The sequence below is a fragment of the Canis lupus genome, chromosome X, assembly GCF_003254725.2.
Source record: "Canis lupus dingo isolate Sandy chromosome X, ASM325472v2, whole genome shotgun sequence".
Taxonomy (NCBI): Eukaryota; Metazoa; Chordata; class Mammalia; order Carnivora; family Canidae; genus Canis; species Canis lupus.
Genome location: NC_064281.1, coordinates 120,125,833 through 120,153,408, shown reverse-complemented (window position 1 = coordinate 120,153,408; position 27,576 = coordinate 120,125,833). Strand labels below are relative to the sequence as shown.

Sequence of the window (27,576 nt, the reverse complement as noted above, 5' to 3'; positions counted from 1 at the left end):
GGATGATACAGTCTCTGCCCTCGGGAAGGTGAAAGTCAATAAGGGAAGAGGCATTTAAACCAGCAGTTTATAATCCCTCAATTAAAAAGGATTTCCTTGGGGCACCTGGGTGGCTCAGTCAGTTAAGTACCTGCCTTCAGCTCAGGTCCTGGGATCAAGCCCCAAGTCAGGCTCCCTGATCAATGGGGAGCCTGCTTCTCCCTCTGCCTCTCTCTCTCAAATAAGTAAATAAAATCCTTTAAAAAATTAAAAAATAAAAAGGATTTCATTAAGTTAAAGCAATCTGTAAATTCCAAAAAACAAACAAACAAACAAACACACGCAGAACTGAAAAAATACTGCAAACTTTTCAATTTAATAACCAAGGGTAAGTCTCTATCTCTTCTCTTTGAAATCACAAAGAAACTGGGGTGGAGTTTGCTCAGAATCTGTCTTCAGGCCCCTTGCTATAAGAGCTCTGTAAAGATGAAAGCAACCTCATTACAATGTTATTTTTACATTTAAGCCATCAAGCAAGCCCCCTTGGGATAGGGCCCAGACTCAACCACATTCACTGAATTTAGCTTTAAAGTAGTAGAGTAGTAGGAAGAGAGAAGACTTTTCAAAAAAGTTACCCCAGTAATAACATTAAGTCATCTTTATTAAACACTTATTACATCCAAGGTTCTATTATTACCGTCCCCATTTTACACATGAGGAAAATGGAGTCCAGAGAGGTTAGTTAACTTTCCCACGGCCACCCTGAGAGTCAGCGCAGTGCCTGAACATTTGTTCGCTAGTGTACCGCCTCTCCATGACTTGGCATTGGCCCTCTTTCAATACTCACACCCATCTGGAAACGTCACGTGTCATCTCCCACTTGCCCTCTTCCCACCCTCTTCCACCTCCATTCTCTGCCTGTGACCTTCCAGCTGACTAGAAATAAGCACAAACATCTCATGTTTCTCCCAACTTTGGTTCCTCAGCCTATTGACAAATTACTTTGAAGTGCTGTAGCAATCACATTTATGTCCAATAACCTTTCTGCAATTGATCATGTCCTTGAAACTCATCAAAAATCATAAATATGCTGACAAACTGTCTAAACACATCAGTGTCCTTTGCTGAAAAACATAGGGGAGTTTGGTTTCTATCCTGGTGAGGGCCCAGTCCCTTGACAGTGATTTGTGAGACACAAGATTTGAGTATTTGAGAATTTCTGGTCTATGGCAAAGAGTGACAGTCTGGTGTGCTTCAAGACTCTAGACAGCATCAAGGCTGAAACACAGCAGTACTCGGGCTTTGTAAAAGGCATGAATCTTCAAGTGCATTCCATTGACTCCTTCCCACCTTGGCTCCCTCCAGTGGTTGGAGATGATGGGTTCCAAGCCCCGTCACAAGTCTCTCCCACCCAAGAGCTCTACCAAAGCCCCCTTGCGTGTTCGCTGCTGTGACTATCCAAAGGGACGATGGAATCAAACCAAGGCTAACACTCTTAGACTCACTCAAGACCCAAGAATGCATTGTTGAGAATATTGGCCCTGAAGTCTTCCCGTCAACTATTTACACAAAAAATTTCCTTGTCTATCCTTCACACATCATAACTCTCTCCTACCTATTTCAGCTACACTCTGGTACTGTGCAAAACTGAGTGACTGGGGCTGGCTGTGCAATGCCTCTCTTTCCAGGCTTAGTCAATGGACACTTTCTTCCTCTATTCTACTCTTTCCCTGTCCCCTTTTTTCATCACTTAGTCCCCATATTCCAATATGGTTTTATCAACCCGAGAATTTACCGAAAATGAAGAATGAGCAACTCAGAAACTGTAACTGATGGCTCCTGTGTAAGGAAAGGAGTACAGGGAAGACATGAGAGGGGAAGAGAGGAGAAGCTCCTATATCCCAATACCCTGGTTCTCCTCCCCAGACAGTTCTTAGGAAAAAGAAGACATTTGACTGTGGAAGTAAATGAGTGCTTCCCTTCATCAGACAACACATCTGTCCTGAAGGATTGTGTGTAAGTTCAATTCCATTCATTTATTTATTAGACATTTGATAGACCTCTTCCAGGTGAGGACTCTACAGCAGACTCCGGGAGATAAAAAGATGGAGTAGACTTAGACTGCCCTTTGAGAGATCAGACTTGTAAACAGATAACTAACTAGAATACAGGGTTGAAACTGGCAAAATCACAATTCACATAAAGTGTTCTGGAACTAAAAAGAAGAAACAGAGAGGAGAGGCACGGGAGGAACACAGGAACAGAGGCACAGAAGCTGTAATCTGATGTTACAGGTGGCAGAGGAGCATCTGGGTTAAAGTAATCATGCTGTTTCTTAAATATAACACCCTGAACTCTGCTACCGTGATGCTCAGGATTCCCTAGCCAGCAGAAAGCTTGAGCTATCATCCTTAGAGCCACAGAGAAAGTAGATGTGAAACTGTTATGGAGGAAAAAACAAACCATTATCAATGAAAAACTATTTTTGATCCATTATATCTCAAGAGAACTTTGATTTCAATCCATTCAGGGAAATCAATGCGTTTTAATCTTGCCTAACAATAAAAATAAACCATTAAAATGTAGCCTCCAGGATTCTAGAAGATAGGCTCACCCTTCCTTCCTTCCTTCCTTCTTTCTTTTCCTTTCTTTCTTCCTCCCTCCCTTCCTTCCTTCCCTTCTTTTTCTGTGCAAGAAACCACTGGCCTCAGGAAAATGGCCACACATGTTTAGAGGTCCTGGATGCCTGAAGGCTGGTGCATGGGAGCAAACAGTGCATGCTGCATGACTTGACCCCCAGGCTCTCCAGGCTTGTCTCTGGGTCCAGTGAGTACAGGGACAGGCAGGGCCACAAGCAGGGGGACATGCCTGGCTGCCAGGGTCAATCTTGCTTTTAAACTGAGCTGCTAATCCTGAAGCTCTTTCTTGTCTACACATCTTCCCTAGACCTCCCATCCTCACTTTTGTCCCCAAATTGTTACTGGGTGACTAAATAAATTAATAAATTAAGTAACCATGCTTTAATATTGGTTACAACACTAGAATTTGCAAATTATCTTATCAAAAATTAGAGCTGAATCAAGATTATACTCATGTTACTCTCATGTTTATCTCAGTATGTCTCCTTCCCTAAAACATCTGAGGTTCGTAGGTTTCCTAGGGAGTTATGCCTTTGCTCTTCACAAAAGCTGAATAGTAACTCAAACTTTGACTTGGGTTCCATAAATCTATGTAACACTTTTCTATTATTACTCATGTAGGGGGAAAGCTTCATTGCACATATTAGAACTTACAGAAACTAAAGTGTAATCTAGTCACTCCTTAATTCAGAAATTTTATAAAAATGACAAGATACACCACACCTAAGAGACTCATATTTAACTTTCAAGATTTTTAATTATGAGTCTTTACTGATTCATAAAATAAACATTTGCTATGAAACTGTCCACATTAGATCTACTTTATATACTATATAAACAGAAACTGACTTTTTTAAATTATATGTTAAATAGAATTCCAATCATATTCATTGAAAAAAAACCACTAAAACTTGATGCCAAGGACTTCAAAACTCTGCAGAATGGGTAAATTACTTTTTACTGTTTTTTTAAAGAAAAGTTAATTTGTCAAGCCATATGCAAACTCAATTTTCTACAGTGGAAAAATATGGTTTCTCAGAAACATGAATTGGATTTGGTCTGTGACCCTGGTGGCTCAACAGAGGATTCCTCAAAAAAGAAAAAAAAATCCAATAATATATTCTAAAACTCTTTCTTTAAACCTTACTCTCTGAAGCAACACATCCTCTGAGCTTTCCTGGAAGGAGAGGAGACTTTGTCATCAGAGGTGTGATGCTGGTCCCCACACTTCCCCTCCAAGGCCATGGATGTGGTTACCAAATTCTGCTTTCTCAAAGCCACTCAATCCAGAGGGAGAAGGGGAGAGATCTTTGGCGAACGTCATCCCTGTGCAATAGCATCTCAGAGCAGAGGGGACTGTGCCAACAAATCTCATTCTTCATTTTGGGAGCTGGCCATTGTTTTCCATCGTCTCTGCAACAGAGAAAGTGCTAAGCCTGGGAGGCCAGTTTCTGAACTACTGGAGATCCACAGGAGTTTTTGCTACATTCAAACCTGCTGGGCCCTAAAAATGCAAACATTCATAGACAGTTATTCTAGGAAGTTGGAAGTTGTTATTAACCACTGCTAATCTTTTTTGCTCAGAGATGGCTGGTCAATCTTATTCCTGGGGAGTTTGAGAATACCAGGCTCAGATGCCATTACTTACATGTATTAAATGGCATAACACAAGGAACCCAGACCTTCCTAAAGGTCACTGCTGCCACAGAACACAACACCAAAATATGTTAACAGGTTTGAAGAAAATATAAAAATGAAGTGTTCCTTGGTTGGGTACATTTGGAAAATGCTGATTTAAATATAGTTAAGCAAATTTTTTGACTACAGGAAATCTCAGGGCTTTTCATAGATTTTAGGAGCACTGAGAATCTCCAAGATGACTTCATTGAGTCTTTGGTTTGCTTTATCTTCCATCCTCAAGCACCTTCAATGACAAGAAGCATTTTAGCTTACAAATGACAGAAACTAAGTTTTGAAAACCTAACAATAAATATTTCATGAGCTTTGGGACGTAAACACCAGTCTGGGATACACACACACACACACACACACACACACCTCAATCCAAAATCTACAATTTATCAAAACCAAAAACATCTTTTCTTCACTTCACTTTATAATTCTCTCAGGAAATGGGTAGAATGCTACATTTAGAGTGATCGAGTACAATCTCTTAAGATAAAATAGTTGAATTTAAATCTGTAGTTGGTGAAGATCAGGGACATCTATAAACAGATATTTTTATTTGTGTTACACAACTTGACACGCATTCATTTCACTAGTGTTAAGAATTGATTGTGGTGCTTGCTTCAGCAACACATATGCTAAAACTGGAACCATTACAGAGATTAGCAAGGCCTCTGCAAAAGGATAACACGCAAATCTGTAAAGCATTCCATATAAAAACAAAAAAAGAATCAACTATGATTACTTGATGTTACATCTTGACCTGTGCTTTAAGCCTGACTGAGCATGTCTTGATTATATGAATTATTGATTAATTCAGGTGCTATTATTATTTAAAATGCAACTCACTAATTGGATTTTCCTCAATCACTTATGACTTGCTGATCAGTTTCAAAGCACAGAGGACTCTTTTTTTAATTTATTTTTTATTAGTGTTCAACTTGCCAACATATAGTATAACACCCAGTGCTCATCCCATCAAGTGCCCACTCAGTGCCAGTCACCCAGTCACCCCCATCCCCTGCCCCCTCCCTTTCTACCACCCCTTGTTTGTTTCCCAGAGTTAGGAGTCTCTCATGTTCTGTCTCCCTTTCTGATATTTCCCACTCATTTTTCTCCTTTCCCCTTTATTCCCTTTCACTATTTTTATATTCCCCAAAAGAATGAGACCATATAATGTTTGTCCTTCTCCGATTGACTTATTTCACTCAGCATAGTACCCTCCAGTTCCATCCACATCAAAGCAAATGGGTATTTGTCGTTTCTAATGGCTGAGGAATATTCCATTGTATACACAGACCACAGCTTCTTTATCCATTCATCTTTCGATGGACACCGAGGCTCCTTCCACAGTTTGGCTATTGTGGACATTGCTGTTATAAACATCGGGGTGCAGGTGTCCCTGCATTTCACTGCATCTGTGTCTTTGGGGTAAATACCCAGCAGTGCAATTGCTGGGTCACAGGGCAGATCTATTTTTAACTCTTTGAGGAACCTCCACACAGTTTTCCAGAGTGGCTGCACCAGTTCACATTCCCACCAACAGTGCAAGAGGGTTCCCTTTTCTCCGCATCCTCTCCAACATTTGTGGTTTCCTGCCTTGTTAATTTCCCCCATTCTCACTGGTGTGAGGTGGTATCTCATTGTGGTTTTGATTTGTATTTCCCTGATGGCAAGTGATGCAGAGCATTTTCTCATGTGCTTGTTGGCCATGTCTATGTCTTCCTCTGAAGCACAGAGGACTCTTACTTCCATTGGATTATAAGTGCACAGTAAAATATAAAAGATAAGTATAAAAGAAAAGTCTAAAATATAAAAACTGTTTTCTTACCCAAGAGCAAGAGATAAGGAAACTAATCAATGTTGTCTGTGGACAGTGGATATTCTACTCACATGATCTTCAAAGAAAGAAATGTTTCTAGATCAAAAATAGCCCTTCTGGGATCCCTGGGTGGCGCAGCGGTTTGGCGCCTGCCTTTGGCCCAGGGCGCGATCCTGGAGACCCGGGATCGAATCCCACATCGGGTTCCCGGTGCATGGAGCCTGCTTCTCCCTCTGCCTATGTCTCTGCCTCTCTCTCTCTCTCTGTGTGACTATCATAAATAAATAAAAATTTTAAAAAATTAAAAAAAAATAGCCCTTCTAGCGGCACCAGGGAAGTGGATTACCATGTAACTGCACATTTAAAATAAAGATAAGGACCCTTTTCTTTTTTATTTTTTTTTATTTTTTTTTATTTTTTTTTATTTATTTATGATAGTCACAGAGAGAGAGAGAGAGAGGCAGAGACACAGGCAGAGGGAGAAGCAGGCTCCATGCACCGGGAGCCCGATGTGGGATTCCATCCCGGGTCTCCAGGATCGCGCCCTGGGCCAAAGGCAGGCGCCAAACCGCCGCGCCACCCAGGGATCCCATAAGGACCCTTTTCAACTACCAAGACTTTCCAAGTTAGAACTGACTTGTCCATACAATGCTATGAATGATTCTCATAGCAATGCTTTGGGATGGAGAAAGTAGGATTGCCCCTCACCCAAGAGGGTTCTTAAACTGCTTCTAGTTTCTGCATGAAGACAAATTTCCTTAGTCTCCTCATAATTCCAGCCCCCTTTCATCCTGCTTGACCAAAGGGACTGAGCTTTCTGATGCTATCTTGTCCAGTGGCCTTGATATAGCCCCTAAAGATGACATTAAGATTTGCCTCTAAATAAACTCTCCTTTATGTACAATTAAGAAAAACTTCTGCGTGTAATCCTCAACTTGGTTCCTAGATACAGGGGTGTTGATGTTCATGAATTTCTTCTAACAGTTGCTATAGACTTGCTTCATATTAGGCAGACAGTATTCCCACTTTCTCTGAGGGACACATGATCCTTGCACCACCTGAGCTGTATCAATTCTACACAGCCAAAGAGCACAGTCCCAAAACAGAAATCTGTTTCTGATGTTTGATAAACCTATCCTACAGCTTTTAAGAGGCCTGAAGGTATCTGGGGATCTGAATATATGAGTTTGGATCCAAAAAGATATCCTTTTTTTCTCAAGTTTTTCCAGAATTATGTAGAATGCTCTTCTGTTCATGCTCTCCTCATATTCCTCCTCCACGAGCTCCAAGGAGTTCACGGTCTACTACTGTTTCACAGCACTTACCACTTTCTAGGGTGCTTGCTCATTATTCCAGCCCTCATTGGTCCCCCCCCAACTCAAGTATGAGCACAAGGCCAGGCCTAGCACAGAGTAGAAGCACCAGAAGCGTGCACTGAAAGGATCATGAGCCACAACACTGCTCACATCTCCTGAATGCTGGGAAGTACTTGCAATGGCCCAAACACACACTCTTCACTGCCTCCCACTGCCCTTGCTTGATGACTGTCTCCCTGCCCGGAATGTCCTGCCCCATGTCTTTACCGATTGAAGACACATCTATCCTCCAAAGGCACATTCCTCAAAGCACTGTCTCCAAGAGTGCTTTTCTGATCCTCTTTCCGGGGCCCCTGATGGCACCTTCCCTCATTGGCACCTGTATGAAGGTCATGTGTTGCCAGTCTCTTCCTTCTGTTGGGAAACAGGGTTGGTTCCTCTCAATTACTCATGGTTATCTGAACCTAGCTTATAAAACTGCGAGGAATAAATCACATTCAGTTGGGTGAGGACTATGACAAGAGCTTGCTGTCTTCTCCAGAGACCCTACGGTTCAGGGAAAGAATGACCGAAGATATAGAAAAATATGTTGGAAACAATGTAGGAGAGATGACTTCTTATGCAGGGCCATCTCTTTACATAAAAGTGTATTTGAAGTGAACCATTGAAAAAGGTCTTAGTAAATCATTAAATTAAGAACCTGATAGGTAAGTTTTCTCACCCCTCAGTTCAGCTGAAAATATTACAAGCCACCTGGTGAAACAGACCAAAGAAAATGACACTCAAACTCCTCATAATAGAACTTCCTAAACAGGGTGATTAACATACATAAAGTAGGAAATCCTGAATTTGAGTCAAGAACCTGCAAGTATTACAGATCATATTGGAATATTGTAGGCCATTCCTTGTCCTTGTCCATATTTAGTGTGGTTCATTCTACTTGACTACTAGAGGAAGCTACCAAGGAAGCAAGAATGCAGTTTTCAGGGATCTGATTCCTACACTTCTGGTTTCTGTGCAAACCAGGGTGTCTTCCATTTATTTGCTCAGCCGTTCAGGTCCTAAATAGTTACATACTAGGGGCAAGGCACTGTGTTGGCTAATTTTACTATTGCTGTCATCAGCCCTGAAAACTCAAAGAACTACAGAGAAACAACAATTATTATATCAAAGGAGAACTGTCAAAAGAATTCTCTAAATATCAAGTAGTCAGAACGTTGAAGAGTCTAAGGATCAAACGGAAAAATCAATGTGGTCAGACAGGTTGGTTTCTCTACCCAAAGACATTAACATTTTTATTTATTTTGTAAGATAGCAGGGCACCACTGCAAATTTCTGAGAAAGAGACTTCCAAGATCAAACCAACTCTAAGAGAGATGATGCAGGGAACTCAAGCAGACAGGGTGAGGAAAGAAAGGTTTGAGTTTAGAAGGTAGTTGTTATAGAAGGAAGAGAAGAAAGTTGCAAGAGAGGGTGGATTTCAGACATGCTCTACAGGAGGCGGAGTAATAGGAAAAGGGAATAAGGGTAAGTAAGGTAAGAGGCCAATGTGATACTACCTATCATGATGGGCCTGGGGACAGTGTTAGCTGGAGTGGTTGAAAGTCACAAGGCCAGAGAGGTTTCTTACTAAAGGGAAAGTGGGTTATGGAAGAGTCTAGAGAGAAAATTCACCAGCTTTGGGTTCTCTTACATGTTTAAGCATCAATAAAAATGCTAGAAAACCCATCTTTACTTAACAAGAATGATCAATCTGACCACACAGATATGAGAGATGTTTGGGCAGGTGACTTGGAGATCTCTTTCAGTTTGGGAGAGTTCACAATCCTACTAGACACGTGCACAGAGATAATCTGAAATTTGACTAATCACTGGAGTGCTCTAAGGGAGTGATTTAAGGAGAAGACAAAACCTCGGAAATACTCAATTAGAAAGATGGAGGGAGTAACCAGGAGCTTCTCCACTCCAGACAAAATGAGGGTCAGGGAAGGATATGAAGAGAATTGGAAACAAGAGATACAGACGTAATAGATTTTGCATAATGTCAAAGATCAACAATTTCAGCACTCCCGAACTCTATGCCACTTTATTCTATTTGAGGAATAATTTGTTCTTTGTCAATAATTTCTTAATTGCATGAAGTTTTTTTTTTTTTCACCAGTGTTCAATTTATTAGCAATGGCATTTACAAAAACCATTTCAATCGGCCTTTCTTCCCAGGAACACCTAACCTGGGCGATCTCCTTCCCAGCCCTGCACAAAGCCTATCTGCCCAGAATGGCTTAGCCGGTGTCTGTCTCAGGGGGGGGCTTGGGACAAAGAAAAGAGATTTACATAAAGGTGGTCAGCTGAACACAGCCCCTACATGAGGCTGTATAGAACTGAAAGGGCCATTTTCCAACCTGGCAGTGTAATCCTCATGGAGAGCTTTTGTCCCAGAGGCCACGGTAGGCTGCTTTATTCAGCTGACAATAGGCAGAGAAAGAATGAATGAACCGCCTCCTTTTGGTAAAGCTAAGGCAGCTGGTAGCCCACAAGCCTGACAGCTTACGGAATAAGAGGCAGGACAATTGTTAGTCCCAGACCCAAAAGGTGTTCTGTAAGGGAGTGCCCACTGCTAGTGCTCCTGGCTGCACACTGGGTGTTCACCGCTCAAGACAAAGGTCCTGGAACCACCTTCACATCAGAAAGGAGCAGTGGGATCTGGAAGCTCCGGCAAAGCCCTGCCCTACAATCCTCCCGAAAGAAAAAGAAAAAAAAATTCTGTCACTCCATAACCCCTTCCATAGCTTTGTAGAACACTATAATCATTTCCATTCGAATGCTGACAAAGAGCCAGCCTTCTTGTTTCCTTTGACACTTCCTTTTTAAAAAGAAATTTAGTTTTCTTCTTTTTTGGAGTGTTAAATTTACAAAATGGAACGGAGAAACAATACAAACATAATTTGACCACTTAATATCGCCATTCGGATGATTTCTTTCCAATCGTTTTAAGGAGCTGTGAGAGCTCTATAAATAAAGTTTGTTCCCATGGCAAGTCTAACTGATCCCTATTTATCACCTAAGGAGCAAGCCCTGCAGAAGTTAGGTGGCTTCTCCTGATTTATTTTAACCCCCTGACTTTAAGGTAATTTCCCAGCCTGACCTCCAGTTCTCCTCAACCCTAGTCCACTCTTCCATATACCCTAGGCTGCCTTATTCAAAAAAACAGGGAAGCTGTCACACAGAATCCATTGAATAATGTGCTTATTTTTTTAAAATAATATTTTATTTATTTATTCATGAGAGATACAGAGAGAGGCAGAGAGAGAAGCAGGCTCCATGCAGGAAGCCTGACATGGGACTCGATCCCGGGTCTCCAGGATCATGCCCTAGGCCTAAAGCAGGCACCAAACCGCTGAGCCACCCAGGAGTCCCCTGAATAATGTGTTTAAAAGGGGCCATGTCCATAAACAAAAACCCATATGCAACAAAAATAACTTAAAATTAATTTATGAATTATGTGCCAATATAGCATGAATGATTAAAAATGTATATATACCCCCTCGGTAAAAAGTTTCTCAATCTATTAGATACACGGTTCTCAAATTAGAAGAGGGGCCAAAGAAACCTCCCATTTCCTGAATGAAAGACTGAGGACCTCGTCACTTAAATGATCTCCCTAATCGGTGCCAACTCTTGGCCTTGCCCAAGCCACGTGCTCTCTGGCCCACACCACTCCCGGCCCCCACTCCCACCCAGTCCCTTTTCTTAATGCTGATGGTTAAGACACAGCCACGCGGCAGAGCAGCTCTCCAAAGTGCCCTCACTGAAGGCTCCAACAGCATCTCTGCTCCATAAGCTTCAAGTGTGCTCTGTGATTACATTTGCTGGAACTTCACACCAAAGGTTCCAACTTGTTTCTTGTGGAATGTAAAAAGAAAACAGCTCTCACTGAGAGTTTCCAGATTTTTCATGTTGATTGACTTTGTTTGTGAATTTCACCTCAAAGGACAATTGTTTAGTGCAGACCTCACAATTTCCCAAAGTCCTGCCTGTTACTTTAAAGCTTTCCCATTTCCAAGCACTGTGTGGTCCACACCATACAGCACGGCTCACACCTAGGTTCCTCGAGAAGATCAGCAAATGGAGCTCATGCTAGAAAAGGCTAAGAGTAAGTGGCCTTTATGAAGTCCTGTCTGCAGAGCACTCGCAAATGTTCCAAAGTGGATTTGACATACTCCGAGGAGGAGAATGAAGCTTCCACAACTTCTCACCTATACCAAGGAGATACTTACTGCTTCCTATGAGGAAACAGCTGACTTAGAAGTTCACCCTCTAAAAATGATTAATCCGATGGCTTAACTAGGGAGATGGCAAAACTAATGGAGATCAACAATATTCTTGAAGTCAGCCTGCTTGGGACCTAGTTGCAGTTCTGCACTAGCCACGTGACCTTAGGCAAGCCATCTGGCCTCTCTGAGTGCCCACAAAAAGGTGCTAAGCCTGGACGTGGCCACCCCATAAGGTCCTCTCAAGAAGATCAGATAGCATAAAGGAGGGCAAGTTCCCTGAAAAGTCTAAGATGCACTGCACACCCACGAATTTGGTGAGTGCCCCAAAGGCTAAGGTTCACTTTCACCTCCAATGTTAAAGTCCACTCAAACAAGGGGACAAGTAGCACGAAAACATACTGGGAGTGCAACACCTTCTCCTGAGAAATGGTAGCGTTCCTGAATTCAACAGACACTGCAGCAAGTACAACATACATCGTCAGAAAATAAAAGGAAAAATCTCGGAACATTGTGTGCATACATATATTATGGTTAAATATCGATGCAGAGAGAAGAACGCTAATCAAATTCATGAATTTATGCTTTAATTTCCAAAGCTAAATATTAGCTTGATTGAGTAATATCTAGTGTGCCTTGATCTCAGGTATTAGCATCTGAAAGGCTGACTGCCCTTAGCTCCCTGCCCTCCCAGAGGTGCAACTTGTATATTTAAATATGGGGTACATTTATTAGTGATCATGAACGCTCTATAATCAAAGAACAACCTGTTACTTAAACAGTGTGCTTAATTGTTAGAAGCAGAATCAGAAGAAAAACTCATCAACCTCCAAAGCACCCTTCCCTAGTGGGCCATTAGCTCAACTCAAGTCAGGACACATACTCCATAAATACATATCGAATAACAAGAACAATAGTCTATTCCTCATAAACAGCATTTGTAAGTCAATTTAATGTTTGTGTAGTGTGTGGGAAAAGCCTTACAGAGGTCTAAAGCTCTTGATAAAGGACAAAGGGAAAAGGCAAGGTTTCTTCGCAGACTGTGAACCGGGAAACCTACTTCAAAGGCAGTTTGTATGCTCTATTCAAACACCTGACTCTTGTCCTTCAAGAGACCAATATTCTGGGATCATCGCCTTGAAAACCCGGTGGGAACCTGTGTCACACAGAGCTTGCCCCTATCAACATTCAGACACGGCATGAGTTACACGGGCATGACAGGGGACACAGTAGCTTTTTATGGCTGGAGTGGGTAGGCATGACTCAGTTTCCCCACGCCAGAGCTATAAAGAAGTGCTAGGAGTCCACAGAAGCCTCTGCCAAAGGGAAACCTCCAAGACTCTGGGCCTTTATTTCCAGCCCAGACCGTTCCCTTGAGCTCTGGCCCTGGATGCTTCCTGGATGTCCCACCGGTACCTCACACTCAGGTGGTAAACTTGCCCCTAACCGTTCCTGCTTTGGTGCTCCCCATCTCAGTAAATGGAACTAGTTATACAACCCAGAAAGCTGCAGTCATTCTTAACAGCTCCCTCTGCAGAATTCTTTCCCCAAATCCAATCCAGCACAGCAAGTTCCAAAGGTCTATCTCCCAATCAGATGTGGCATCTGTAAAGGCTGCTTTGAGGCAACAGGCTTGAGTGATGGAGACCTGAATAAGTCCAAGGGCCCACAGTGACCACCCGGCTAAATGCAAACAGGCCAACTTGGTGACCCATCTCAAAATAGCCAGAGGCCCTGGCTGACCAATGGGCTGCTTACAACCGGGCACAGGTACCAAGAAAGGAAAATCATCACACATTCCCATACCCCCCACTGTTTACTACAGCTCCCCACCACTGCCTCCTGGCAGACAGGCTCTCCTTTGCTGTCCTGTCCACTGCTCCCTTGCAGTGTGCTCAGTAAAGTTCTAGCTCCTTTGTTCTGCCTTGCATGAATTCCTTTACCGCCCCGGGCTGCCGGCCTCCAGTCTGTGGAATCAGGCTCTTTGTTAAAACCCTGCCACGGCTCCCTATTGTCCAAGAAATGAAACACAACTCCTCAAACTGACCCAGCCCACCTGACTGTGGTTCCCCAATCCTCCCCCGGTAGCCTCAGGACTAGTGACCCTCACTTGGTCACCTCCTGCTTTGGAAAACCGCAGGCTTCTTCAGTCCCCCTTGATTTTGTTCGCCCTTCCGTCTGCTTCTCTTTCTAAGGATATGGAACTCATCCTTCAAAGCCCAATCTAAATCTTCCTCTTTGGGGCACCTGGGTGGCTCACATCTGCCTTGGGCTCAGGGCATGATCCCGGGGTCCGGGATCGAGTCCTGCATCAGTCTCCCTGCAGGTCTCCTTCTCCCTCTGCCTGTGTCTCTGCGGCTCTCTGTGTCTCTCATAAATAAATAAAATCTTTAAAATAAATAAACAAACAAATAAATCTTCCTCTTGAGGAAGATGTGCCAAGGCCCAGCTGCCCTCACCCCGCCCCAGGGGAAGTCAGTCACTCCCTCCTCTGCTGTACCAAGGATGCTGTCACATATTCAAATACAATGCAAGTACTTCATGGTATAATCGCCCCCTAGCCTGGGGGTCCCTGAAAGCAGTATCTGTGTCATATTCCACAGGCTTTTCGCCAGTCCCCAGCTTCAAGAGTGCCTGTAACAATGTGAATGTGTTGAATGACATCTGAACTGGGGCTAAATCCAGAAGAATTTGGCTACACTTCGATCACAATTCTTTGTTTAACCACCATTAACCAACTGCTTTCCCTACAACCATAATTACTACATTAACCTAAACAGTTTTCAGTTAATTTAAGAGGAGTAGGAGGATTTTTTTTGTCCAATTCATTATAATCACTAAAGAATCTGGGTACCTGTAAATTGATTTGCAAACAAAGCTGCACACAATGGTCCTGGCTTAGTGTGGGAGGGGAACACAGCCGCTATACCTGCTCCCCGCAGATAGAACAAGGGCCCGGTTCCTTCCACTCCCCAAAACTGTCAAGCCATGCTGGGCCACGTTCAGAGGCAGAGATTTCTCTATGCAGTGACTGACTCATGGGAACGGGTATCCAGGCCTTCTCCAACTTGGCCATCTTGGCCCACATACTTTCAAATCCATGAGGTAATGCTTTCCAGAAATTTCCTGGAGTTTAATGAACAAAAATCCTCTTGCGATGCCTTGGTGTAGTCACACCTCAATGCTCCCTTTTCTTTTGTAACACAGAGAGAAATAAGCAAAACAAAGCTACGTACTTCAGACACAACTGGACTATTTTATTTTTTTAGAGCAAGCACTTCAGTTGGCAGTATTTGTTTCCAAGTGTGATCGCTGCAAACGCCCCCTGGAGTGATTAAAATAAACTGATTTCTCTGTCTTGCATGAATAAATAAAATCTTTAAAAAAAAAAAAAAAAAAGGGCAGCCCGGGTGACTCAGCGGTTTAGTGCCACCTCCGGCCCAGGGTATGGTCCTGGAGACCCAGGATCGAGTCCCGCATCGGCCTTCCTGCATGGAGCCTGCTTGTCCCTCTGCCTGTGTCTCTGTCTCTCTCTGTCTCTCATGAATAAATAAATAAAATATTAAAAAAATAAAATAAAATAAACTGGCTACCTATTTGACTATAGAATTGCTTAATTTTATAAAACAAGAGGAATCTATGATTCCTCCAGAAGTGACATTTTCTCCCTTGTACAGCTGCAGCTCTGAGTAAGAAAAGGACCATGTTAAGAGGTCATCATCATCTGAGATGGACTTTTCGCCTGAGATTCTCCATCTGCCCTGACATTCAGAGTCAAGTGACTAAACCTCAGAATAAAGGAGAATTGTAGGATCAGAGTGGGAGTTAATTCCATTAAGAAGAAACAGAAGAAATTTATTACTGTGCTATTTTATTTATCTATGGAGATATACCATACATGAAACCCTTTCTCAGAACTGTTTAAAATGTATATATACAATGAAATATTCCTCAGCCATTAGAAACAACAAATACCCACCATTTGCTTCAACGTGGATGGACTGGAGGGTATTATGCTGAGTGAAGTGAGTCAATCGGAGAAGGACAAACATTATATGGTCTCATTCATTTGGGGAATATAAAAAATAGTGAAAGGGAATAAAGGGGAAAGGATAAAAAAATGAGTGGGAAATATCAGAAAGGGAGACAGAACATGAGAGAATCCTTACTCTGGGAAACGAACAAGGGGTGGTGGAAAGGGAGGTGGGTGGGGGGGTGAACTGGGTGACGGGCACTGAGGGGTGCACTTGATGGGATGAGCACTGGGTGTTATGCTATATGTTGGCAAATTGAACTCCAAAAAAATAAATATATTAAATAAATAAATAAATAAATAAATAAATATATTTTCCTGACAGAAATATCAACATTCACAAGGCAAAGATCCAAAAGAGAATCATTTTGTAGTCAAATAAGCAGCCAACATGAGAAAATCTAAGTGTTCCTCCCTGGGTCATCACACAATTAACCCTCAGTGGCGTCACCACCACCCAAGGGTCCCCTGTCACAGGGGACCTCAAGCTGCTGAGCTACATACACAAATAAAGGGCCACGTTCATTTTAATCCAATTACATATGTAATAACCCCAGCTGATCAAGCCAGAGCCCTGGATGAGTCACTGGCCTGCTGGCTCACACTGTTTTCCCAGTATCAAGCAATTAGAACTCTGGAGCTCCTCATCTGCCATTTTAAATTAGAACAGGAAAAAACACAGTTTTTCCAGGGGTTAGTCATTATATGAAAAGTTGATCCTCTTATTTCTTTTGTTTAAAGGAATAAGGCAAAAAATAACAATGCAAAATTCTCTCAATCAGTATAATGAAAATTATACTTGCTTTTAAATTCCTTCTTTATGTGCAGGGTCAGAGAAATTGGTAGTCTACTGATACATATACCTCAGAAGAACAGTAGGGAAACTATACATACCTTGTCCTGTCCTTTCCCTCTCTCTTTTTTTTTTTTTTCTCCTGGCCTTGGTAGATATATGACTATCTATACTCTTTATCTTTCAGGTTTTGCTTCCACCTGGGAAAAAGCAAAATTCCCAGAAATCTTAAACATACTAGCTTCAACTTTGCTCACAACCTCCGAATCACTTGGTGCTTTACCTGCGTTTCCCTAGCGTGCTAGGCACTGACCTTGTTGCTACCACCACCACTGCCACCTGTGGGGCAAGGGCATGTAGACCTTCATGTCTTAAAAGATTTAAGAACTGATCACATGTCATGGCCATGGCCTTTTGTTTTTATATATATATTTCCATTTTTAAACTCCTAGCACATGGCTTCATGGTAGCCTTACTTTGAGAATCATAAACTACATAACTATTTACATGCAAGATTTGGCTTTACAGAATAAAGGTATATGTGTTTGTCAGTAACATAGTAAAATTTGGGACCACTGCTAAAATACCTCATTAAATTTCTCTAGCTATACATTGAGTTTACCTGGTTGATTATTAAGTAAAAACTCCATTTCTGTCACTCAGAGGAGAGTTAAAAGCTGCAGCTGCCTCCACAGGCAATCCAGCACAGAACATGCTATTCTTCCTTTTATCGATAGAAAAATCACTCAAAACTACCAGAGTTCCTTCTCCCTCACAGTCAATTTGGCTATATTTTTCAAAGAAAGAACAGCCTCAGAAAATCAATTTAAGCACAATAAAACTATTTTTAACACAAGTTGTTCTACCAACCGTAAAAGCCTCTCAAACGGAGTTGTCTACTTAATTTGGTCTTGTTTACTTTGCTTACTTCGGGAGGTCCTATTGACTTATTGCCATAGGGGCATTTGTTTATATTTATGTAGGCGTCACTTATGTATACTACAGGCTTGTAGATTCATACAGGGGGTTCAGCTTTTGTGTTATTATTATCTTTTTTAAATAATTCTAAAAGAAGGCATTTTTCTGCAGTAGCTCAGAGTTGTACGCTCTCAGTCCGGATGGGCTCAGAAGGGAGTCCTTAATGCAGACGCCCGTAGGTTTTGAAAAACGAAACTTCGGGAACCCCACGGGGGGCGGGGGGGGGGGGCTCAGCTGTTTAGCGCCGCCTTCTGCGCAAGATGTGATCCTGGAGCCCCGGGATCGAGTCCTGCGTCGGGCTCCCTGTGTGGAGCCTGCTTTTCCCTCCTCCTGTGTCTCTGCCTGCCTCTCTCTCTCTCTCTCTCTCTCTCTCTCTCTCATCAATTAATAAATAGAATCTTTAAAAAAAAAACAACAACGAAACCCCAAGGGGACCGTTTGAAAATTCGCGCTTGCCCCACGGCCGTCAAACCTGGACGGCGGACGGCCTGTCGCAGCACCAGCGGCCCGGCCCGCTCGAGCCGGGACAACCTCCCGCTTTCCAGGCCGCGTCGACTGGCCCAACGCGCCGGGGAGCGCCTCTCTGGCTCTGCTGCTCGCTCCGCTCACCTGCCTCGCAAGGGTGCCCGCCACGTCTAGGCGGATGCTGGGAAGCTTCTAGAAGTTTCCGAAGAGGGGCCAAAGGGGGCCTCCCGCAGTGGCAGCCGCGATGGCGCCCCTCCGGAGGCCTCGAAGCGCCGGCCTTGCCAGCCACGCACCCCGGGCCTTCGGGCCGAACCTCCCTCCCGGGACGCCCCGAAGATGTACCTGGGCGCCCGCGGCGGTGGCAGCCGGCAACGCGCCCCCCGAAGCCTGTTCGCTGCCGGGAGCCGTCGCCTGCCTGTGCTCGCTCTCTGCCTTCTGTGGGGGGAATGAAGGAGGTCTGAGGGGGGCCGGGGGGCGGCGGCGGGGGCCCTGACGGTCGGCGACGGCGGCGCTGCGTCCGCCAGCCACGAGCCCACGGGACCCAGCGGGGGGCACAGCGCATGTCCGTGGGAGCCAGAGACCGCCCCCGGAACTGGGGTGCAGGACGCCCTTTCCGCACGGCCCCCCGCTGCCGGGCCCCAAGGTTCCGCTCCCTGAAGGCGCTCGGGCTCCCGAGCAGACCTCGCCCTGTCCCTTCTCAGTCGTTGCACAAAATAGGTGCATGTGGGTGATGTAAAAATACCTCAAGGCCGCACATCGTACACCTCGAATATGTATTTTTTTGATTTGCCGACCATGTCTCAGTAGAGCTGGGGGGGTGCACCACTATGAGAGGAAGTCTTTGGATGTATTCTTTTCCCCATCCTAAAACTGAAGTGAAAACCCTACTACCCCCGAAACTACCGTAACATTGTCAACTATGCTCCCATTAAAAACAAGTTAAAATCCTGCATCCTTATGGAGTCTAGAAGGGAGTTCTTAAATGCAGTTTCACGAAGGACTCGTTTGAAGACATGACTCTTCCCAAAGTGCGTTTTATTTTGTTTTTTTAAAGATTTTATTTATTTATTTATGATAGTCACACAGAGAGAGAGAGGCAGAGACACAGGCAGAGGGAGAAGCAGGCTCCATGCACCGGGAGCCCGATGTGGGATTCGATCCCGGGTCTCCAGGATCGCGCCCTGGGCCAAAGGCAGGCGCTAAACCGCTGCGCCACCCAGGGATCCCCTCCAACGTGCGTTTTATTTTTATTTTTTTTTAAGATTTTCTTTTTTTTTTTAATTTTTATTTATTCATGATAGTCACAGAGAGAGAGAGAGCGAGGCAGAGACACAGGCAGAGGGAGAAGCAGGCTCCATGCACCGGGAGCCCGATGTGGGATTCGATCCCGGGTCTCCAGGATCGCGCCCTGAGCCAAAGGCAGGCGCCAAACCGCTGCGCCACCCAGGGATCCCCAACGTGCGTTTTAAATAGACTGTTCAGATTTGTGGCTGTAGCACCGTCTTCAGGTACCTCAGACCCTATGAAGTGTAACAGCTTCAGCCTGGCCTAACATCTGTTGAAATAACCAGGAAATGATAGAGCAACAAGCTTAGTGAGGCAGGCATGTACACAACACTTTCTTAAATCCTAAAGCCCAATGTTCCAGGACGGGAGAAGAGCCAGGTCCCACTCTCCCCGACTGTCATGTTCTTGTCATCCTAAAACAAATCAGTTCTTTCCGTGCCAGATTCTATGTGAGGAAGTAAGGGTCACATGTAGGTACGCAATGTCAGTCATTTGTAGAGCATATCATCAGCATTAATTAACTTTAATTATATAATTAGTACCGCGTTGTCAAAGACAACATTCAAAAGAGAGAGATGATTAAAAGCATTCATCCTGATAATGACCAATCAACCTTCCACAGAAACAAAACCATGACTCGCCCCAAAAGCAGAGCAGGAGAGTCTGTGCTTAGGTATAAATCTTGGCCAATCTTAGAGACTGCAATTAACTTCTCTGAAGCCACAGTGTCCTCTCACCAATGGACCCAGTGATAAATAGCACCTGCCTCATAGAGTACACAGGGTTCGATGGGAAGATGCATGCAAAGTGCCTGGCACAGGGCCCAGCAAGGAGGAGGCCCTGGTCAGTGAGGCTGTAATTCCCATCGGGAAGCCCAATAAAATACTCCCCAAAGGCAGGCAAAGGCTTCCAGATGTCCATCCCCTTGGAACACAGCAAGTAGGATTTGGGGGACTTCCACTGAGATTCTTCTGGTCTTGCCTGGAGGTACCACTTTACCCCTGGTCTCTCTCACGGGGGACCTGCCAATATCACAGAGTAGGCCCCCTCCTCAGAGAAAGGACAGCGATGGGTAGCCTCGACGGCAAGCCCCACAGTTCCATGGAAATCTCCAAAGTCTCCCCACAACACAAAAACAAAACAAGCAAATCAACAAGTGATGGACCATTTTATCACCGCGTGGGCATCAAACTGCCGGTTGTTTGCTTCATCCCCAGAGGAAATAAGTATCCCATTTTTACATCTCTTGAGGCAAAAGACAACACACTTGCACAAAATCGACTTCAAGTCACTCCTGGCTCATAAGAGCACTCACACTCTGTTTATCTCCAGTTGAGTACGATGTCATTTGGTGAAAAGGTAGTAATATTTCCACTACATCTGGAATACATGGATCGACATGTGATTTGAGTTTCCATTAAAAGTCCCTCATTTTTCCTGGTATGATACTAATACCTAGTGCTACACTTTAGTGAAATATTATCTGTTGTAGTTGTGGGAAAATTCGATGTTAAATACATGAGAAAAATTTAAGGAGTGCTATTTCATTCCATCTTGATTAAAAAAAAAAAAAAAAAAAAAAAAGCAGGGACGCCTGGGTGGCTCATTGGTTGAGCATTAGCCTTTGGCTCAGGGCGTCATCCCGGAGTCCCGGGATGGAGTCCCACATCAGGCTCCCTGCGTAGAGTCTGCTTCTCATTCTGCTTCTCCTTCTGCTTCTTTCTCTCTCTCTCTCTTTCTCTCTCTCTGTGTGACTGTCATGAACAAATAAATAAAATCTTTTAAAAAATAAAGATTAAAAAAAGGCAATCAGTGAATTCTGCAAGAATCCACTTTTTTAGTCCACATCTCCATCAGCTCTGGCCTGCACCACTAACTGCAGTCCTTCCTATTCTCATTCTTGTCCCCTCCAAACTGGTCACCAGCCCAGCAGCCAGCGTGGACTCTAAAAAAGTTCATGTCACATCATTCTCCTGGTGGGAACACTGTCTGCTCTGCCCCATTGGCACTTCTGGCTATTGAGGAAAAACCCCATCCCATTCTCACCACCTCTGAAACCCTCTCAGTCATAATGGCTGCTCTTCTCTCCTCACTGCCCAACAGTTAGAACTTTGCTCTGGCTTTTACTAAATATTTTAATGTGACAAACTAGAGAAGAGCCATATTCTGGCATTGAAACCCAGAAAAAAAAAGTTATTTTATTTTATTTTATTTTATTTGGTTTCAGGCGATCGTTAGCTGAAAAGAAAGACCAGTTGTTAAAATATGTTCCCAGAAGTCCTAAAGGCCCATGTGTTCTACCTATACTGTCAATTTAGTGATTTTGGAACATTCAAACGATGTATGCTATCCAGCCTACAGACTGTGAGTGAACCCTTAAGGGTCTCTTCCAAGGATGGGAGTGGGGTGGAAATGTGGAACTTGCTGGGGGCTCTGCCTTAGTGATGCTGGCATAGCTGAGTGGGTCCCTACTGATGGTTTGGCCCAATGCCCCTCATTTTCTAATTATGGACATTGAAGCCCACTGAATCCTACGGGAAGGATTGTCCAAAATGTGAGAGCTAGAGATCAGTCATGCCCAGATGAGAAGGCCTGGCTGCTCCCACTATATCAGGCCCACATGTATATTTTGCATCCACAAAAAGTCCCTATGTGTGGTTATAAGGATGTGCTTTTACTTCTTAGTATAGGGAGGGTATTTTTCATACGAGAGATTTGTGTCTTGCTTTCATGGGGACGGAGGAGGGCCTGAGTGTCTGTGCACTGGTTGTTTCCCAAGTAACATCAATTCAAAATAATCAGTCTGCCCCTGTGGTACACTTTGGGCAGCCTGCCCTTGGCGCCCACACCACAGAACCTTAAGGTGCTTTTATAGGAGAAAACATCTTCACCTAAAGACTGAACAAGACATGTTTTTATTCTCTGGTCATTTTTTCCCAGTATTTGTATAATTATTTGTACTTTCAGTTGCTATGGAAAGCAAACACTACTTACCATGACAACCGTAACAGCCTAAGGTACGCAGCGTGTTTCAGACTGAGAAGCTTCAAACATACTGAAGTGTGTGGGGCTTTAATATCCCTCCTTGAAAAAAAAAATCAACCAAATGTTCTTCTCCCCAGAAAAGTCACCTGAGTATTCTCCACTTTCTCTGTGTTATCTGTCATGAAAAACCAGCATACCTCAAGGAATACCTGAGGGCTGAAATCAAAGGAAATTTTAGTAAAAATTGATTAAAAAAAAAAAAGGTTGGTAAGAATCAAAGAACAAATAAATGCAGATTTGCCATGTACCTATTCTGCACCAGAAATGCAGAAATTCTTTTACCTACATTTCATCTGATTGTGATTGTATCTCATTTTACAGAAGAGAGAAACAGATCCAGAGAAGTGAAATAGGGCAGCCCGGGTGGCTAAGCGGGTTAGGGCCACCTGCAGCCCAGGGTGTGATCCTGGAGACCTGGAGTCGAGTCCCATGTCGGGCTCCCTGTATGGAGCCTGCTTCTCCCTCTGCCTGTGTCTCTGCCTCTCTCTCTCTCTGTGTGTGTCTCTATGAATAAATAAATCTTTAAAAAGAAAAAAAAAGAAAAGTGAAATAACTAATCCTGGGAGACAAAACTGAGATTCAAACTCAGAATGGGCTGGCCCCACCCAGCCCACCATACATGGTTTATTCCAGCAGTCTAGTCACCTGATTATTTTATTTTATTACTTTATTATTTTGTTTTTTTAAGATTTATTTATTCATTCATGATAGACATAGAGAGAGGCACAGAGACACAGGCAGAGGGAGAAGCAGGCTCCATGCTGGGAGCCCGATGCAGGACTCAATCCCGGGACTCCAGGATCGCACCCTGGGCCAAAGGCAGGCTCCAGACTGCTGAGCCACCCAGGGATCCCCTCACCTGATTATTTTAATCAGCCCAAAACCGAGGGTTCAGAATGAATTTTTGTTTAAAAAATTAGAAAACTAATATTTCTTGTTTTAAAAAATCAATCCAATCACTGGCCTTCTTGTCACTATACCTTAGGAACAACAATAACCCCCTCTCGTCTGGCTCCCGCTGCCCTGGGTCAGGTCAGGAATTATCAGGGTGGGCAGTGGGTTGGGAATTCTTGCTGCAACCCACAAAACTGGCCCTCAAAATGACAGATAATAAGTAGTATTGTTGAGGCTGTGTAGAAATTGGAACCCTCATACACTGCTGGTGGGAATGCAAAGTAGTACAGCCACATTAGAAACCAGCCTGGCAGCTCCTCAAAGGTTAAACCTAGAATTACCATAGGACCCAGCAATTTCACTCCTACGTGTGTGCCCAGGAGAATTGGGAATATATGTCCACACCAAAACTTATACAGGCACGCTCACTCAGCATTATTCATTACAGCCAAAAAGTGGAAATAACCCAAATGTCAATCGACTGATAGCTGGATAAAGAAAATAGGGTCTATCCATACAGTGGAATATTATTCAGCCATAAAAATGAGTGGAGTACTGACTCAAGATATAGTATGGGTGAAGCTTGAAAACATTATGCTAAATGACAGAAAGTGGTCACAAAAAGACACATACGGTATGATTCTACCTAGATGAATACCTGGAGTTGTGGATTCACAGAGACAGAATGTAGAATACAATGGTGAGCTGGTTCCCAGGAGTTCGAGGAAAGAGGAAATGAAAAGTTGTCATTTATGGGAATAAAGTTTCAGTATTGCAACATGAAAGGAGTTCTGGAGATTGGTTGCACAACCACGTGAATGTACTTAATACTATTCAACTGTGTGCTTTAAAATGGTTAAGGGGCACCCGGGTGGCTCAGTGGTTGAGCATCTGCATTTGGCTCAGGCCCTCATGATCCCGGGGTCCTGGGATCGAGTCCTGCATCAGGCTCCCTGCAGGAAGCTTGCTTCTCCCTCTGCCTGTGTTTCTGCTTCTCTCTCTCTCTCTCTCTCTCTCTCTCTCTCTCTCTGTCTCTCGTGAATAAATAAATAAAATCTTTTTTAAAAAAGTAAAATAGAAAGTTTCATGTTATGCATCTTTAACCATAAGAAAGATTCCTCTTATAAGGAAATGTCCAGAATAGGCAAAGCTATGAGGGGCAGAGTACATGAGAATAGGTTGGGGGAGGACAGGGGGACTGCCTACCAAAGGGGACAGGGTACCTTTTGGGGGGGGGAGGGGCAGGGTATCTTTGGGGAGTGATGATATGTTCTGGAATTACATAATGGTGGTGTTCACACAATCTTCTTTATACGCCGGAAAACCACTGAATTGTACTCCTCTAAAGGGTAAATTTTAGGATATGTGAATTATATATCAATCAAAAATCGGAAGTGAGAAAATGAGAGTCTAGGAGTGAGAACTGGTGTGTATGGCGGAAATGACAGGGAGGGGAGGAGAGGAAGTTGACAATTATGAGAAACCACGCAAAGGCAAGGAATGCACGGACCTGCTTGGCCACAAACAGCTCATTGTACTGTGGTTGCGGACAATCATGTGCCACAGTCAGCTCAAGGCAAGGGTGGGCTTCATGGCTGGAGACCAAATATTTGAACAAAATATGTACACTTCTTTATGATTATTTTAACTTTTTAAAAAATTTTTATTTATTTATGATAGGCACACAGTGAGAGAGAGAGAGGCAGAGACACAGGCAGAGGAAGAAGCAGGCTCAATGCACCGGGAGCCTGAAGTGGGATTCGATCCCGGGTCTCCAGGATCGTGCCCTGGGCCAAAGGCAGGCGCTAAACCACTGCGCCACCCAGGGATCCCTCTTTATGATTATTTTAAATGTGACACAAAATTACTGTGAAACTCAGTTGATAACTAGCGGCTAACTAGTCAGTAGCTAACTAGAGGCTACAAAGAAATAATTAATGAACAAATGCTGAGACTCTATTTGCATACAATCTGAAAGCATATCTTTTGAGTAAGTCCTACCTCGGCCTCACCACCGATGTTGGATAATAGAAATCACTGTGGACAGCTACCAGGATACTAGGGTAAATTAACAATGAGCATCATTTATTTAACCTATCTGAGACAATCTACTGCCTACTGCATTTGTTACTAGTGCATCAAAGCCCTTGATTTATGGCAATTTATGGCACAAGTTCCTGGCTGTCCCATGGAACAAGGAATTGCCACAAACCCTTTAGAATGAAGGAAAGCGAGAAAACTGTTGGAAATGGAACTGAGCCTTCAACTTGAAAAGAGCCCTTGGCACTTGTGGAACACTGAACTCAATGTTCTTCACTATGGAACTAATTATCAACAGAAGTGTTGCCTATACCAAATCCAGCAGGTGAGCCCCTACTCAGATTGCTCTTGCAAGCTTGTTTTTTTTCTTTTTTTTTTGTTTTGTTTTTTTGTTTTTTTGTTTTGAGGACAACTATTACTTTCCTATCACTGAGGAAAATGACCAAGGTTGAATGCACATAGAGTCAATCTCAAGTCATGCTAGAGATACTATTAAGCTTAAGCAGACCATGGAACAAAATAGAGTTCAGAGGGCGACCCAGGTATATATGGGATCAGAGGATGTGATAAAAGTGGTGCCACAGGTTATAGGAAAGGATAGATTACTTGGTGAATGGTGCTGCAAAAATTGTCTCAGTTTAGGCAAAAAAAAAAATCAAAGTAGGTTTCCATCTAACAATCTATATGAAGGCGGATTCCTGATGGTTTCAAAAATAATTATCAAAGGAAAAAATAACATCGGAAAGGAAATTGCAAAAATATTTTTTCATCTTGGAGTAGGGAAGAATTCCTTAAATAAGAAAATTTTTGGTTTTTTTCTGAACCCAAAGATGTGAGATGAAAATGAATGCATTTGATTTCATTCCAATTAAAGATTTTTGTTTAATGAAGGACATCATGGATAAAATTGAAGACAGATGGTAAGATGGGAGAAAAATTTGCAATATCGAAAGCCAACAACAACTAATATTTTAAAAGCATCACCAAAAGGATAGGAAGCCTAATAGAAAAATGGAAAAAGAATAAAGGAACAAAACATTTATAAAAGAGGAAACCCGAAAAGCAAGTACATAAAATATTACAACTCATTAATTAGTGCAAAATAAAATATTTATGTGGTATCACCCTACATCTGTTGGCCTGGAGAATATCTGAAAGTTATAGATTACTAATTGTTGACAAAACTGAGGTATTACAGGAATCCTCATGCTTTGCTGTGGGAGCACAGACAGGGCCAGCTTTTTGCAGAACAGTCCAGCACTACTCAGTTAAATTAAGTATACACAATAGCCTGGCAATTTTGCTTTTGTATATCTGTTTGCATGTATGTATTTGTGTACGTATATGTGTAAAATTTTAACTTGTACACATGTTCATAGCAGCATTATTCATGATAGCTATAAAGGCGAAAGCAATATAAATGTCCATTGACTGATGAATAGATAAACAAAATATGGTATATCCGTGTGATGTGATGTTATTTAGCCATAAAAATGAAGTACTGATTCATGCTACAATATGGATGAACTTTGAAAGCATTATGCATGCCAAGTGAAGTAAGCCAAACACAAAAGGACAATTACTGTATGATTCCATTTATATGAATATCTAGAACCCATATCTAGATGAAGCCACAGAGAAAGTTAATTAATGATTGTTAAGTACTAGGGATACAGGGAGATGGTACTTGGCTGATAAAGGATATGGCATTTCTTTTTTGGGTGATGATAATGTTCTAAACTTAGATTGTAGTGACTGCTATGCAACCTGTGAGTATATTAAAACCATTGAATTATGTGCTTTAAACAGATGGGTTTGTGGTATGTGAATTATATTACAATAAATCTGTTATTTAAAAAGGAAGGAATGGCTGAGTGAAGTAAGTCAGTCGGAGAAGGACAAGCATTATATGTTCTCATTCATTTGGGGAATATAAATAATAGTGAAAGGGAATATAAGGGAAGGGAGAAGAAATGGGTGGGAAATATCAGAAAGGGAGACAGAACGTAAAGACTGCTAACTCTGGGAAATGAACTAGGGGTGGTAGAAGGGGAGGAGGGCGGGGGGTGGGAGTGAATGGGTGACGGGCACTGGGGGTTATTCTGTATGTTGGCAAATTGAACACCAATAAAAAATAAATTAAAAAAAATAAATAAAAAGGAAGGAATGAATGGATGCATGAATACATGAAATAAATAAAAATATAAGCAGGGTTTTGCATGGACTTATGATGAGAATGTGCCCAGAAGCGGGTGATTAATTCAGTCTTCTGCTCCAGTGGTATCTGCCTCTGAGATGACAAGTCACTTCCCAGAGATGGCTCTAATT

At 43.0% G+C, this 27,576-nt stretch overlaps 1 protein-coding gene and 1 non-coding gene across 5 annotated transcripts in view; one reads left to right on the top strand and one right to left on the bottom strand.

Moving 5' to 3' along the window:
- Nucleotides 1-18,479, bottom strand: part of PASD1 (PAS domain containing repressor 1) — a 93,110-nt gene extending 74,631 nt beyond the window's left edge. For 2 of the 4 annotated variants that reach the window (XM_025460732.2, XM_025460733.2), the window contains exon 1: nucleotides 18,325-18,478. The gene's annotated coding sequence lies outside the window, so the exon portion shown is untranslated. Of the gene's footprint in view, nucleotides 1-18,126; nucleotides 18,262-18,324 lie in introns of those variants that run through there. The other 2 variants (XM_025460727.2, XM_025460730.2) reach the window with 2 other exon arrangements.
- On the top strand, nucleotides 4,919-5,023 carry LOC112668601 (U6 spliceosomal RNA). The gene has a single exon (XR_003141733.1). It is a non-coding gene; the product is annotated as a U6 spliceosomal RNA (small nuclear RNA).
- Nucleotides 18,480-27,576: the final 9,097 nt, after the last annotated feature.